At 43.9% G+C, this 15,508-nt stretch overlaps 1 protein-coding gene across 5 annotated transcripts in view; it reads left to right on the plus strand.

Moving 5' to 3' along the window:
• LOC126481662 (FH1/FH2 domain-containing protein 3) overlaps positions 1–15,508 on the plus strand; it is a 650,693-nt gene that overhangs the window by 453,745 nt on the left and 181,440 nt on the right. The gene's annotated exons all lie outside the window — the stretch shown is intronic.

Raw genomic sequence — 15,508 nt, forward strand, 5'->3', positions numbered from 1 at the left:
TGAAAATCCTTGAAGGGAAGAAAACAAGCTTTTTGCGCAACGCTATTTATCATTTTCAGACGAGCAGCATTTGCGATAGTCTGCATAACGATTTTACTGACTCGAACATTCATCTCTCATAAGGCCAAAATAGGTGCATTTTCTTTCTTTTCATTTGCTATTGGAACAAGAAAGGGAATGAGCAGCAGTGGTACGAAGTACCTTCCACAATGCAATACTCGTATATCGTAGCTTGCGAAATTCGTAATTAGATGTAAATTTCCTTAGTTCTCTTAACTAACGGGCCTCCCTCGCTTGGTCAAAATCTTAGAGTTCTCTACGCGGAGAGTGTCGCTGGAAATAGGTCAGACCGTAAGTATAGAACACACAGTGTAAATGGCGTAAAACTATTTGTTTATGATGGAAGACAATAAATTTTATGGATTTCCTTTTTGTCTATCCGTGAAGCGCTATATAAAAGTTAAAAAAAAGTAAAGCGCCCTTCAATCCAAAGTGCTTTACTAGGCAAGGACCTACCGGAGGTGATAACCTAACACCTTCCTTCGACCTATGAACTGATTTATCCTGTCGACGATAGAAGAGTCTGCGGTTTAACGTGGTATTTTTCAACATGCTTTTATGGGGTCGCTTTCTTGTCTGTCTATGCGGTATAAATTTTACAATTGAAATTAAACTAACTTCTCGACGAGCTAGAGACCTGAAATTTTAAACTTAGGTCGGAACTGGATGGCACTGCAGAAGCGTGGGGTAAAGAACCAGCTATCTGTAATACGGGTCTAAGTGGGGGTGAAACGGGGTGACATTAACCGTAACACGGAGCACCGCCTGTCCAGTTGGGGTTCCTGCCCGATGGCCGTGTTTAGCAGATTGCGTCACAGCTCCTTCAGGCGCAATGTGCGTAAATTACCTGCTGCAGAAAGAGTCGGCGACAACTAATTCACTTTATAGGTACACCTCTGTAAGGCCAGAAACAGTTATTACCAAACTGCGCCCACGTATCGCTTCCAACGTCGAAAAAACAAAATATACTATGGGACTAAGACTCCTAGCACCCCCATAACATAACTCAGGGATACCTGGAGCAATTTGAGCCAAATTTGGTATATAAATGATTCAGTTTACTATGTTTTTGTTAACTCGTTCTTCGTCTGTTTGTCTGTTCGGTGAAATTTTTTCAGTAGATTTAAAACTAACTTCCCAATGAGCTAGGGGCTTTCAAAGAAGTTCGGATCTGGATTACAATGCAATATTAACTGACATTCTGGTCCGCTTAGTGGCGGAGGCTACTTAGTGTATCGATGCCATTTTCCTTATTTTTCTGTTACAGTCGAGAGTGGTTTGCGGGAAGAACGGTTGCTGTTAAGCCTCTGTGTGAGCTGAATCTTGCTAATTTTTCAGTATATTTACGTGAGAGTCACAGGGGAAAGCAATATATTGATTGAGTCTGGTGAATTGAAGTTGAAATGAACTTGAAATTTGCCACACCGCTCTGTTGTAATCGCATCAGAATGTTTAAAATTGATTGAAAAATTTCGAACACACAAGACTGAAAAGCAGAAAATAATAATTTGAACAAAAATAAGTTTTTAATATTCCTCATTTTAAATCGGACTAAAAAGTATAAAATAATCTCTCATTGCCCCATACAGATTCTTTACCACATACAGATAAGTCCCGAAAATTTGTGCTTATGAATTTTTAATAGCTACGAAAATACTTGTAAGATTTGTAATGAAAAACGTGGGCCGCATGCAATACATCGTTGATGCATGAATAGCTCACCTCCGAACCATTATCTATTGCAAAACGCTCCACGTTTTTCTTTATAAATTTTACAAGTATTTTCATAGCTATTAAAAATAGAGAATCACCGATTTTCAGAACTGTTTGTGTGGGGTTAGGAATCTGTATCGGGCTAGGAAAAATTATGTTATAGTTTTTAGTCCGACTTTAAAAAGGTGTTATAGCAAAAATTTCTATTTATTGGAATAATTTTGTAAAAATACAGCTGCCTGCAACCCGAAGTTCTTTAGTATGCGAAGACGTACGAACCGACAGGGGCTTCTGCGGTAACGTAGTACCAAACCCGCGCGCTGCACGGTATTTTTCACATTACAGTAAAAACTCGATTAACCGTCACTCTTTAAACCGTCAGTTTCTGTTAACCGTCACTGCTGTAACAGCATAATAATACTGTAATAACAGAATGCTCTAAGGTGCAGTGACGCGTTCGCTTTGTTTATTTACTCTATGTGGGAAGTGAATGTCCCCCCCCCCCCCCCCCGCCGTAGAATGGTACATAAAATATGACCTTCAGTTGACGTGCTAACACATCTCCCCCTTTTCTTGTCTTTGGCTCACTTGTGAGTCAACAATCACCACTGGATCGTTTCCAGTCGTGGCGAGAAGACTGTAATTGTCGCAGTGTATCTAGCGGGCTGTGCTGTGTTACGTGTTTTCCACTTGAATAAGCTTTATTGACTAATATTTTACACTACCGTATTTAGTGCAGGAGTGTGTGATATAGTGACTTGATAAAATGTCTGAAAAACGGCAGAAGAAATTGACTATTTCCAAGCTAGATAAAGCCGGCCAGAGTGGCCGAGCGGTTCTAGGCGCCTCTGTCTGGAACTGCGCGACCGCTACGGTCGCAGGTTCGAATCCTGCCTCGGGCATGGATGTGTGTGACGTCCTTAGGTTAGTTAGGTTTAAATAGTTCTAAGTTCTAGGGGACTGATGACCTCAGCTGTTAAGTCACATAGTGCTCAGAGCCAAGCTAGATAAACTATTTCACCTGTAAGTTTATAGTACAGTACAGTACTCTACATTACGTATTTTGCAACTTTTGTAGCTACTGTACGGATTTTTTTATCATGTAATAAATAGTTTTATTTGCTATACAATCGTGTTTAATTTGTTTTCGCTCCGAAATATTATTATATTACTGTGAGAGTGATATGTGTCTATACATAAAACAATTGATTGAGGTTAGCCCGCAGCTCGTGGCCGTGCGGTAGCGTTCTCGCTTGCTACGCCCGGGTTCCCGGGTTCGATTCCCGGAGGGGTCAGGGATTTTCTCTGCCTCGTGATGGCTGGGTGTTGTGTGATGTCCTTAGGTTAGTTAGGTTTAAGTAGTTCTAAGTTCTAGGGGACTGATGACCATAGATGTTAAGTCCCATAGTGCTCAGAGCCATTTGAACCATTTTTTTGGATTGAGATTATGTTTTGGAGGAATACAGTGTTTTTGTTATCCGTCTATTCGCTCAACCGTCACGACCACGGTCCCGAAGATGACGGTTAATCGAGTTTCCACTGTATCAAATGATATTCAAAAGTGAAAGAAGCGATAAGAGATGAAGCCAATAGGAACGTATTTCTGTAGCGACCACAAAACTATCAAACGAAGGAACGTGTTATGTTTGGAACGGAACTCGTCGCTGCTGCGCAGTGCGGATAACATCAGAAAGCTGTTAACGAATGGAGCCGCGGGCTGGCGGCCAGATGTTTGTCGGCGTTGACGCCGGCCACGTGTAACGCGCTGTTTGCTAAACACTGCGCTACGCCCTCTCCTGCTTCTCTCTTGTCTTTTCTTGCTACTCCGGCTTGTCGTAAATACGGGGGCCAGTTTATGTTGTGCAATAAAAGCCGTTTCACACTGCTTGCACCAACATCCCATGTCGTTTGCCGCAGCGTATAAAATAAATTGGCCAACGAGAATAAGAGACTCATGACTCGTGCAAACATCACTTCCAGTTCTGTAACACGAGCCGTAATAATTCTTGGATGGTTTTTACGGGCTAGCTTGTACACAGAAATGAGTAACGACTTACAAAACGACTTCAAAATGGAATTGTATAGCATGTCGCGTTTTGCTCCGGAAGGAAACGGGAGTGTAACACCTCATAGCGCAGCCAGCCGGAGTGGCCGAGCGGTTCTAGGCGCTACAGTCTGGAACCGCGCGACCGCTACTGTCGCAGGTTCGAATCCTGCCTCGGGCATGGATGTGTGTGATGTCCTTAGGTTAGTTAGGTTTAAGTAGTTCTAAGTTCTAGGGGACTGATGACATCAGAAGTTAAGTCCTATAGTGCTCAGAGCCATTTGAACCAACCTCATAGAGCCTGACATTCTCCTTTCAGAAGTTGGAATAAGAAGTAAGGAATGAAAAATAAGGACGCCCTGTGATGTGTGCATCTCAAACAATTCGAAAATGCGCCGCTCATACTTCAGATTATATTACACGGTAACAAGCCGTCGCTGAGCCATTTCCGATGCTCTCAACGTTACCTGCTTTTGAACATTTAGAGATGCAGGTAACCACGTTTTCCTTTCGAAATACCCACAGGAAGTTAAATGAACTACGAAGGTAACGAATTAGTTTCTTCGGAATTTAGACACTTTTTTCTAGGTTATGTAATCCTTTCCAGTAATAGTGCCCGCGTACTGCATTGCGTCGTGCATGGAACAGCCCTTACCTTGGGTTACACCCATGGCTCTCAGAATCTCAGTTTGTGATGAAACAGCGTGTAACAAGCTATTTCAGCCAGTTGAGACCAGGGGTCGGAGAAGTTTTTCTCAGAGTAACAAGACTATGTTTACATTTCTGTTTGATGTGGCCCGATTGATGTCCACGCCTGGATAATACGATCCTGTCTGTCAGCGACGCAAGAGCCGCCGTGATGTTCTCACAAGTACAGGTTGCGTATTTCACGTGGTTGACAGCTACTTCACCATGGACATTTTGCTCTGGAGGTGATTTAATCATCAGTAACAAACAGAGAGTGAGTTTGATTGTTTCACGATTAGTTCTTAAAATAGATGCTAGGTCTCAAATTTTAAAAGATTTCAGAATAACTCCTGATGAGCAGTTGTGGACAATGGACCTACAAACATATCGGTGGTAAATGGAAACTATTTAAGGGACTGCCATACCAGCGTTCATAATTAGTTTCTCCGAAAACAGAATTTGCCAGTAATGAAAAGCAATTGGTCAACTTCCATCTACAAAAAACAAGTAGAACCGATCCACAGAATTATTATCTCACTTAAGTCACATCTATTTGTAATAGAATACAAGAGCATTGTGACCTACTTAAAACAAAATAACATTTTGTGGAAATCAGCACGGGTTCCGAAAAATTGATCAAATGAAACTGAACTCGCGCTCTTCACGCACAACAGATCGTTGTCATAGATAGAGGAAACCAGCTAGATTCAGTGTCTCCGTACTTTCTAAAGCTTTTTGATTCAGTAATTATGATAATTTCGTGTGGTTTATCGAGCAAGTGCAACTCTTCCAATTGGACACTACTTCGGTGGCTTGCGTGCCCCTAACCTACCCCAGTTATCCAGTCGGGAATCCGAATCATGCGTCTCTTCTGGCTACCATGACGTCATTGAGAGGTGAAAGCTAAATTAAAGTTAGAACGAAAATTTCTGTGGTCCAACCGGGATTCCATCGCGCGATCTCTCGGCTCCCTGACATTCACTTCGGCACTAGATCGTCAGGTTCTATTCTGATATCGATACATTGTAAAGAAAATACTGCCCCGTGGAATATGTAACAAGGTTTTGTGACTGGTTCGAACATTTCGTTATAGGCAGGAAGCCGAACGTTATGATGAGTGGACAGTCTTGTGCAGACTCTTAAGTAATATAAGGTGTGCCCGAGGGTAGCGTGATAGGACCGCCGCTCTACATTTTGTATATATTAATGGCTTAGCAGTTAGTATTAGTTCTAATCTCAGGCTTTTTGCATTTGATGCAGTTATCTAGGAGGAAATTATATCTTGCAAAAATTGCATTAATATTCATTAGATGTCGAGATAATATGAACCTGTTGCAAAGACAGCCACTAGCTGTTGACGTGAGGAAACGCTTAACTACGCGTTTCATGAAACGTAAAAGCGTGGTAGCCTTTGACTAAAGGAGTAATAAATGAAAAAGTAGAGTTTGTGGTCCGCAGCTCGTGGTCGTGCGGTAGCGTTCTCGCTTCCCACGCCCCGGTTCCCGGGTTCGATTCCCGGCGGGGTCAGGGATTTTCTCTGCCTCGTGATGACTGGGTGTTGTGTGATGTTCTTAGGTTAGTTAGGTTTCAGTAGTTCTAAGTTCTAGGGGACTGATGACCATAGATGTGAAGTCCCATAGTGCTCAGAGCCATTTGAACCATTTTTTTAGAGTTTGTGATGTCATACAACTGAAAAAACATCGTGTAAGATGTTGTATAAGAACACACGCTCAAGTGTGTGGGACTTACGTCAGGTCCGACTCACAGATGCATTTTTAATCTTCCGAATTTAGCGCTTCCTTAAGTGCAATAAAGTGACCACACACTAACGAAAAACAGCCCCATACGTTGATACGACCTCCTTCGTACTTCACGTGGCTAGCGTTGCTGCCTCCGGGTCACGGGTTCGATTCCCGGCCAGGTGCTTCTGCTGTCATCATTTCAACATCATCATCATCATCATTCGTGACAGTGGCTAGATTGGATTATGGAAAAATTGGACTGCGTAAAAATTGAAACTTTGTACGGGCGCTGGTGACGCGCCACGGATCAAACATCATCCTCATCGTCTGTATTTCACTGTTGGCACTGCATATGACGGCAGGTGACGTTCTCCGGGTATTCGCCAAACCCAACCCATCCACTGGATTACTACAACGCAAATTGCCATACACTTGTTTCACTACCGAGAGTGCAAAACGGAATTGCAGAATAAGCGTAACTGGTAGATACTCTAAGAAATATGATTGTGCATCTCATGATAAACCTTCAAGCTCCATCTCTCAGGGCGGCAAGCGCGAATAGTCTAGAGCCCATTATGCATATGTCCCGTAGAGATCGTGCAGGTAAAATCAGAGTACGTACAACAAGCAGCTCTTCCTCCCACGTTCCGTCCGTGAACAGAACGCGGAGAAACTTGGGAATCCTTATGTAATGCGGAACTGATCACTAGGTGTCTCGTGAGGCGAACCCGCCGGTATAGAAGTGAGTGGGGAGCATTGTGTTGGCGGTTGAGAAACAGTAACAGGCGAATAGATCGGTCAGTGACTTCGAACGTGGACTAGTCATAGGATGTCATCTCAGTAGCAAACCCATCATGGACATTTCAACTCTTCTAAAGCTGCTCAAGTCGACTGTTGGTAATGCGATTGTGAAGTGAAAACGCAAAGGAAGAACGACAGCTAAACCAGGATCACGCCGGACAGAGAAAGTCGAGCATTGCGGAGTGTGGTTGTAAAAATTCGCTTAAAATTGTCAGAAGGAATAACTGGTGAGTGCCAAAAGTGCTACCAGCAGTCCAGCTAGCACGATGACTGTGCGTAGGAAATTAATAAGAATGGGCTACAGTGTTAGAGCAGCTCACGCATTTATGTGTTGAGTGTTAAGGGACACTTGAGATGGCGTAAAGAGCGACGCCACTGTACAATAAATTATTGGAAGCCAGTGATTTGGTGTGATGAATCACGCTATACCCTGCGGCAATCCTGTGATTTGGTTGGGCCTGCCAAATGTATGGAGAATGTCACCTGCCATCATGTACAGTGCCAACAGTGAAGTACGCAGTCCAATTTCTTCACAATCCAATCCAGCCACTGTCACGAATGATGATGATGACGATGATGATGATGAAATGATGAGGACAGCACAAACCAGTCCCCGGGCGGAGAAAATCCCTAACCCAGCGGGGAATCGAACCATGTTACTTCCGATTGACATTTGCACCGTAGGAGCTGGTCAATTCAAGTTGTGCACATGTGTGAGCTGTCAGCATTGGAAAACAAACAATAAAATATTCCCCATCTCTTCTATTAGTTCCGCAGTGTCTGCGCTACGTAACCACTCCGTCCCTGACATAAGCTGTTAACTCTTCACGGCTGAATTCACCAATTTCAATAAAAATCAAGCACATCTCAAAAAATTACTGTCTCTGTATTTTTGTTCGTTGCTGATCAATAAAACTACGATTTAAGAAGCTCTGACCGTTAGTGGACGCTTTTGGACTCGGCAGTTAGTCACTAGATGCATATTACACACATCAAAACAAGTTTTGCATCATATCGGTCCGAGAGTTTCGGAACCTGTACAGAAAATTGGAATATAGATCAACATAAACATCATTTCCGCCCTTTTTATTGCTCATGAAAACCACACATTGCATGTTGTACCACTATACAGCAAGACCTTTGGAGGTGGTCGTCCAGATTTCTGTACACACTGGTACCTCTAATACCCAGCAGCACGTCCTCTTGCATTGATGCATGCCTGTATTCGTCGTGGCATACTATCCACAAGGCACTGTTGGTCCAGATTGTCCCACCCCTCAAAGGCGATTCGGCATAGGTCCCTCAGAATGGTTGGTGAGTCACGTTGTCCATAAACAGCCCTTTTCAATCTATCCCAGGCATGTTCGATAGGGTTCATGTCTGGCGAACATGCTGGCCACTCTAGTCGAGCGATGTCGATATCCTGAAGGAAGTCATTCACAGGATGTGCGCGATGGGGGGCGCGAATTATCGTCCATGAAGACGAATGCCTCGTTAATATGCTGCCGATATGGTTGTACTATCGGTTGGCATGACATTCACTCATCCGACAGCCATTACGGCGCCTTCCATGACCACCAGCGGCATACATCCGCCCCACTTAATGCCACCCCAAAACATCAGGGACAGTCATCGGTGAAGAGAATGTGAAGCCAATACTGAGCAGTCCATTCGGCATGCCGGCTGGGGTGGCCGATTGGTTCTAGGCGCTACAGTCTGGAGCCGCGCGACTGCTACGGCGCAGGTTCGAATCCTGCCTCGGGCATGGATGTGTGTGGTGTCCTTAGGTTAGTTAGGTTTAAGTAGTTCTGAGTTCTGGGGGACTGATGACCTCCGATGTTAAGTCCCATAGTGCTCAGAGCCATTTGAACCATCAATTCGGCATGTTGTTGGGCCCATCTGTATCGCACTGCATGGTGTCGTGGTTGCAAAGATGGACCTTGCCATGGACGTCGGGACTGAAGTTGGGCATCATGCAGCCTATTGCTCACAGTTTGAGTCGTAACGTGACCTCCTGTGGCTACATTAAAAGTGTTATTCAACATGATGGCGTTGCTGCCAGGGTTACTGTGAGCCATAATCCGTAGGTAGCAGTCATCCACTGCAGTAGCAGCCCTTGGGCGGCCTGACCGAGGCATGTCATCGACAGTTCCGGTCTCTCTGTATCTCCTCCTCTCCTCCATGCCCGAACAACATCGCTTTGGTTCGCTCCGAGACACCTGGACACTATCCTTGTTGAGAGCCCTTCCTGGCATGAAGTAACAATGCGGACGTGGTCGAACCGCAGTATTGATCGTTTAGGCATGGTTGAACTACAGACAACACCAGCCGAGTACCTCCCTCCTAGTGGAATGACTGGAACTGATCAGCTGTCGGACCCTCTCCATCTAATAATCACTGCTCATGCATGGTTGTTTACATCTTTGGGCTGGTTTACTGACATCTCTGAACAGTCAAAGGGACTGTGTCTGAGATACAATATCCACAGTCAACGTCTATCTTCAGGAGTTCTGGGAACCGGGGTGATGCTAAACGTTTTTTGATGTGTGTATGAGAGATTGCAGGGCACTCTTACTTCGGATTTGGTGTTATGCCACTTCATGTTCTTAGGGAAGATGATCTTTATTACGATTTGACTTTGTACATCATGATGAAATGGTGGGCAGTAGTTAATGTTTTTGCTTGCATGCTCTAGGGAAGGAATAACGGTAAGCTTTAACTGCATTCAAAGGAATAGGGTGCCGATTTAAACAACTGCAGTAAAAGCACAGCGGCGGTGACCCGACGGAAGCGCGTTTTTTCTCCAAAACCTGGGTGGAAACATTTCCGGACGCCAGAGTTCTGCGGTCTCATTGTGCAGACACGTTGGTTGGCGCTAGTCGGTCGGTATCCGCGTCCAGGTAGACTGACTAGCGCTGAGAAGTAGCCGCTGCAGTGGCCAGCGCGTTGTAGACCGGCAGTAAAGCAGAGGATGGGCCTTCATCAGGCAGGAAGCCAACAAGACAACTGTGAGCATTCTGTGAATTTCCGTGGGACAGGTCACTGGGGCCCAGACGTCCAGACTCTGCTACAAAACATATTTGTGAAAGCACGAGGCTTTTAGCGAGTTTATGGCTGTTCTTTGGAAACTTTGAAATGGATGCAACAGGGGAGATAACTAGCTTTTAATGGAGGGGTGTGGTTCCATCCTGGTCATGTTGTTAGCAAAAGATATGGCGTAAATGTGTGGGAAAGAGGCCGCGAAGCTGTATCTTTTTTCCTTTTCTCCCAATTAACTTTAAAGTCTCTGATTGTTCAAATCTGTGTATGCAGAGCATGGGGAGCTTCTGAGCTTCGAATGCCGGGTTCCAGCTCGTGATTGGCTTGTGCTAAAGTGGGGGAAGTTTAATATGTAAATGGGCATTTGCTACCGAGCTGAAGAGGAAAGCGGGCAGAAAGAGAAGATCACTCTTGTACTGGAACTTCGCTAGTGAAGAACTGCAGATCTCCACCTAAACAGTGAGACTTGTGTCCTTTGCTAGTGTGCCATTCACCTTCTGAACCATCTGAGGTACTGCTTCTAGCATCACACACACAACGAGTGATGCATGGGTGTACTTATTTGCCCTGAGTCGGCCGTCTAAACATTTGACATATTCTGTTACGCATAGCCGTGGCACGGAGTCGAATTGGTTTTGCAGAGCAGCAAACAGGTCCACCTGCGCACTGGAATCCACCGGGGTTTCCGAGTCTCATAGGGAAGTACCTGCATTCCGAATTAACCGAACGCGAGACCGCGTACTTGCATTTTTCGGGCGCGCGCCATTAATAACAGATTGCGGCCGTCCATGACTTCAGTCGCCGAACGCATCGTGGTGTGCCGCCTTGACCAGCAGGAGGGTAAGGTATTCGCTGCTATGGCGTAGGGCTCCAATATATGTTTCTCAGCACCCTGTTCTTTCGAACCATATTTTTCTTGTTTTGAACAGTAGAGTACAGAGGCTTGATGGTGGCGTAGTTTTTGTGCCATAATCCGGATTTACGTGTATTAAGTCAGATAAAGCGATTAGTGTTCTGGTTAGTGTCATTGTCATTTAGATCACAACTTATCCCTGTGTTCTGATTAACAGTTACTTGTCATTTTTATTAAAGTGCAGATTATAAAAGAAAGTATGTCTGAGAGCCGCGCGCCGCACGAACATTTGATTCGGGCGGCAGTTTGACGGCCACTGAATTAGAAGTCGACTTCGCCCCAGATCCCAGCGTCAGACACGACTAACTTTTCCGGTTTAGGCTCCTGAGAAGAATGGGCTATTCCTCCACAGACATTCAGACATCTCATTGAAAGTGTCCCCAGGTGAGTTAAAAATATTTGTTCCTATACTTTTGATCGGATAGTGTACTACCATGAGGCAGACGTAGGCAGTTACATGCCCACCCTGTCAGTGTCCAGCTGCCGCTGCCTTTTTATAATTTCAGAATGATGTTTATCTGACCGTTTTATTTTTTTCAATATGCTACCTTGTTTACACATTACAATACAACTATTATAGACATTACAGCTATCGTCGACGTCTTTCTAAGAGAGTGTCGTTTAACCTGATTGTGTTAATTAAATATAAAAGCTGTCGCTAAAACATTAACCCAGTCACGCATCTTTTCCATTTGTAAGGTTTCTCTCGCCTTAGTAATGGTGGTAGTCCGAAGGTCGAACCAGCTTGCATTATTTTACGCAGTTGTCGTCTCCACCACTTTTAAAGACAATTGCGTGTTGCGTCAGATGGCAAGACCGCGACCGTGTAATTTACTGGAAACAGCTTTCCTTCAACAAATAGCTCCGTTGCTGGAAATCAGCTGCTGGGGAGATTGAAATCTGCTGGCTGAGCAGAACCGCTATGAGCATTCCACTAACGATGTGAATGTTGCTGTGTATGAGTATCTCACGCTATCCCTGTTTCTCAGACGATCGGGTGTATGAGAACGTCACAATTTCTCGGAATGTATCATATGAACCAATATCTTATTTTAGTCAAGTTATGCCACAAATTTCGTTTTTTCCCAGTTCTATTTAGTGTATACTAAATACTAAATTTACATTCGATGTTAACAAATTTCTCTTGTCCATAAATGCTTTTCTTGCTTTTGCCAGTATGTATTTTATATCCTCTCTACTTCGGCCATCATCAGTTTGTTTTGCTGCCAAAATAGCAAAACATACGTACTCCTTTTACTCTTCAAATGGTTGAAATGGCTCTGAGCACTATGGGACTTAACATCTGTGGTCATCGGTCCCCTAGAACTTAGAACTACTTAAACCTAACTAACCTAAGGACATCACACACATCCATGCCCGAGGCAGGATTCGAACCTGCGACCGTAGCGGTCACGCCGTTCCACACTGAAGCGCCTAGAACCGCACGGCCACACCGGCCGGCTCTTTTACTCCCTCATTTGTTAATCCAGTTCCCTTAGTACTGCTTGATTTAATTCGACTCCATTCCATTACTCTTTTTTGGTTTTGTTGTATTCGTCTTATATTCTCCTTTCAAGACACTTTCATTGGTTCAAATGGCTCTGAGCACTATGGGACTTAACATCTATGGTCATCAGTCCCCTAGAACTTAGAACTACTTAAACCTAACTAACCTAAGGACAGCACACAACACCCAGCCATCACGAGGCAGAGAAAATCCCTGACCCTGCCGGGAATCGAACCCGGGAACCCGGGCGTGGGAAGCGAGAACGCTACCGCACGACCACACTTTCATTCAATTCAAATGCTCTTCCAACTGTTTTGCTGTCTCTGACAGATTTACAATGTCATCAGCTACCTGGACTTTAATTACTTCTGCAAATGTTTGTTTTGTTTTTTTAACTGCTTGTTTAAAGTACAGATTGAATAACATCGGGAATAGGCTACAACCCTATTTCACTCTCTTCTCAACTACTACTTCCCTTCATGCCCTTCGACTCGTAACTCCCGTTTGGTTTGCGTACAGGTTGTTAATAACCTTTCGCTCCCTGTATCTTACCTGTGACAGCTTCAGAGTTTCAAAGTGTATTTCAGTCAGAACTGACAAAGCTTTCTCTAAAGTCTACAAATAATGTAAACGTAGGTTTTAACCTCCTCAGTCCTGAGCTTATATTTTATGAATGAAAAGTTTATGTTGTTGTTCAATGCAGTCTTCTTGGGCAAAATAAGATTGAAATACTGAAATTAAAAAGTTGGTGTGATTCATAAATATTGTAGACAGTGTTCAAAGTAAATAATTTTGTTCAAAGTCAATAATTTTTATGTCGGAAAATAATTAAAACATGTGCAATATCCGGAAAATTCAATATTAAACACCAAAAAGTTATGAAAACAACGTCACTGGAATGTGAAAATATAGATGCGGGCCAAATGTAGTCGCCGGCCGGTGTGGCCGAGCGGTTCTAGGCGCTTCAGTCTGGAACCGCGCGACCGCTACGGTCGCAGGATCGAATCCTGCCTCGGGCATGGATGTGTGTGATGTTTGAACCAAGTGTAATCTTAGCGCTCCATCGAAAACAAAACATCACTGTATTGTTGTGATGCAATAAACTTAATCGATAGTGTAGGATCTATTAACATATTACAGCAGGGTCTAGACGCATTCTAAACTAAAATTTCTCAAAACAAAAAGAATTACCTTTATTTTTCGAACACTTGCTGGTACTACAGTGAGCACCTTTTTTAAGCATATGTTGTGACCTACTGGGAACATGTGAAGATGGAAAACAAGTGACGCTGTGAAAGCACATGGTGTAAAGTATATGTTACAATTTGGCACAGCAAGTTTAGTTTATTCCCTGGGCTAGAAAACAATAAAATTTCGATGTAGCATATATGCTACATAAGGACCGAAGAGGTTAACCTATCTTCTAAGATAAGTCGTAGATTCAATGTTGCCTCCCGTGTTTCTACATTTCTCCGGAATCCAAACTGATAGCCCTAGATGTTGTATTCAACCAGTCTATTTTCATTCTTCTGTAAATAATTCGTGTTACTATTTTGCTACCAGGACTTATTAAACTGATAGTTCGATAATGTCAGCACCTGCATTATTTGTAATTGGAATTGCTACATTCTTCTTGAAGTCTAAGGGTGTTTCTCAGCTTGGACACCAGGCAGAATAGTATTGTCGCACCTAGTTCTCCGAGGATGTCTGTAGCTCTGTGGGAAAGCCCTTATACAAACCAATCCCCTCCTAAATCACTGGACTGATTTCGGCCAAACTTTGCACATATATGCCCTACTGTCAGACAACAATCGCTGTGGGGTAAGAACCAATTACCTATAAAAGAAATGGGGCTGGGGGTAAAAAAGAAGGGTGGCCTGTGACGTGTGATTACCCAGGCTTTACTCATCCAGTATTTGAGAATGAGAGCACTTAGTAACTTGCAACAAACTTTCCACATACATACAAACATTTACTAAATATTTTCTCGCTGACAACCCCTACAAAATGATAAATGGAAAATGTTTATCGCTTACTACTTTTCCGCTGTTCGTACAATAATAGTATCGCATGGGGCATGACGTTATAATTATTACTCCTTTACTACTTACTGTATTCGCCGCACATTTTACAGACAGTATGTTCATAAACCACTGACTGTAAGTGCAGAATTATATCGTTGTACGACAGGTAGTTCAGGGGATATGACGTCAGAAGATATGACGTCGTAAACATTGATCAAATGGCCAGACGCTGGATGGTACGAGCGTGGAAGCACAGCTGTAAATAAATACCTGGAAAACGCAGGGTATCTCAGGTAGTATCCACTGAGATGATGAAAGTGAGGGGATATCTCCTAATATCGTGTCGGACCACCTTTTGCCCGGCGTAGTGCAGCAACTCGGCGTGGCATGGACTGCTGAAAAAGTCGTTGGAAGCCCCTTTCTAAAATACTGAGCCATGCTGGCTCTGTAGCCGTCCATAATTGCGAAGGTGTTGCCGGTGCAAGATTTTGTGCACGAACTGACCCCTCGATTATGTTCTATAAATATTTGATGGAATTCATGCTGGCCAATTTGGGTAGCCAAACCATTCGCCCGAGTTGTCCAGAGTGTTCTTGAGACCAGTTACGAACAATTGTAGGCTGTTGACATGGCACATTGTTATCCACAAAAATTCCATTGCTGAGTGGTTTCCAACTGGCCGCACATAACCACTTCCATTCGTTGATCGTTTCAGTGGAACCAGAGGACCTACCTAGTCCCTTGCATGTAAACACAGTTCACACCATTATGGAGCCACCACCGGCTAGCACAGTATCTTGTTGATAACTTGGGTCCATGACTTCGTAGGGTCTGCTCCATGCTCGAACCCTACCATTGGCTCATACCAACTGAAATCGGGACTCATCTGACCAGGCCACAGTTTTCTAGTCGCCTAGGATTCAATCGATACGGTCACGAACCCAGGAGAGGCGCTGCAGGCGATGTTGTGCTTTTAGC

Source organism: Schistocerca serialis, chromosome 5 (genome assembly GCF_023864345.2).
Source record: "Schistocerca serialis cubense isolate TAMUIC-IGC-003099 chromosome 5, iqSchSeri2.2, whole genome shotgun sequence".
In the NCBI taxonomy this organism is placed as follows: domain Eukaryota; kingdom Metazoa; phylum Arthropoda; class Insecta; order Orthoptera; family Acrididae; genus Schistocerca; species Schistocerca serialis.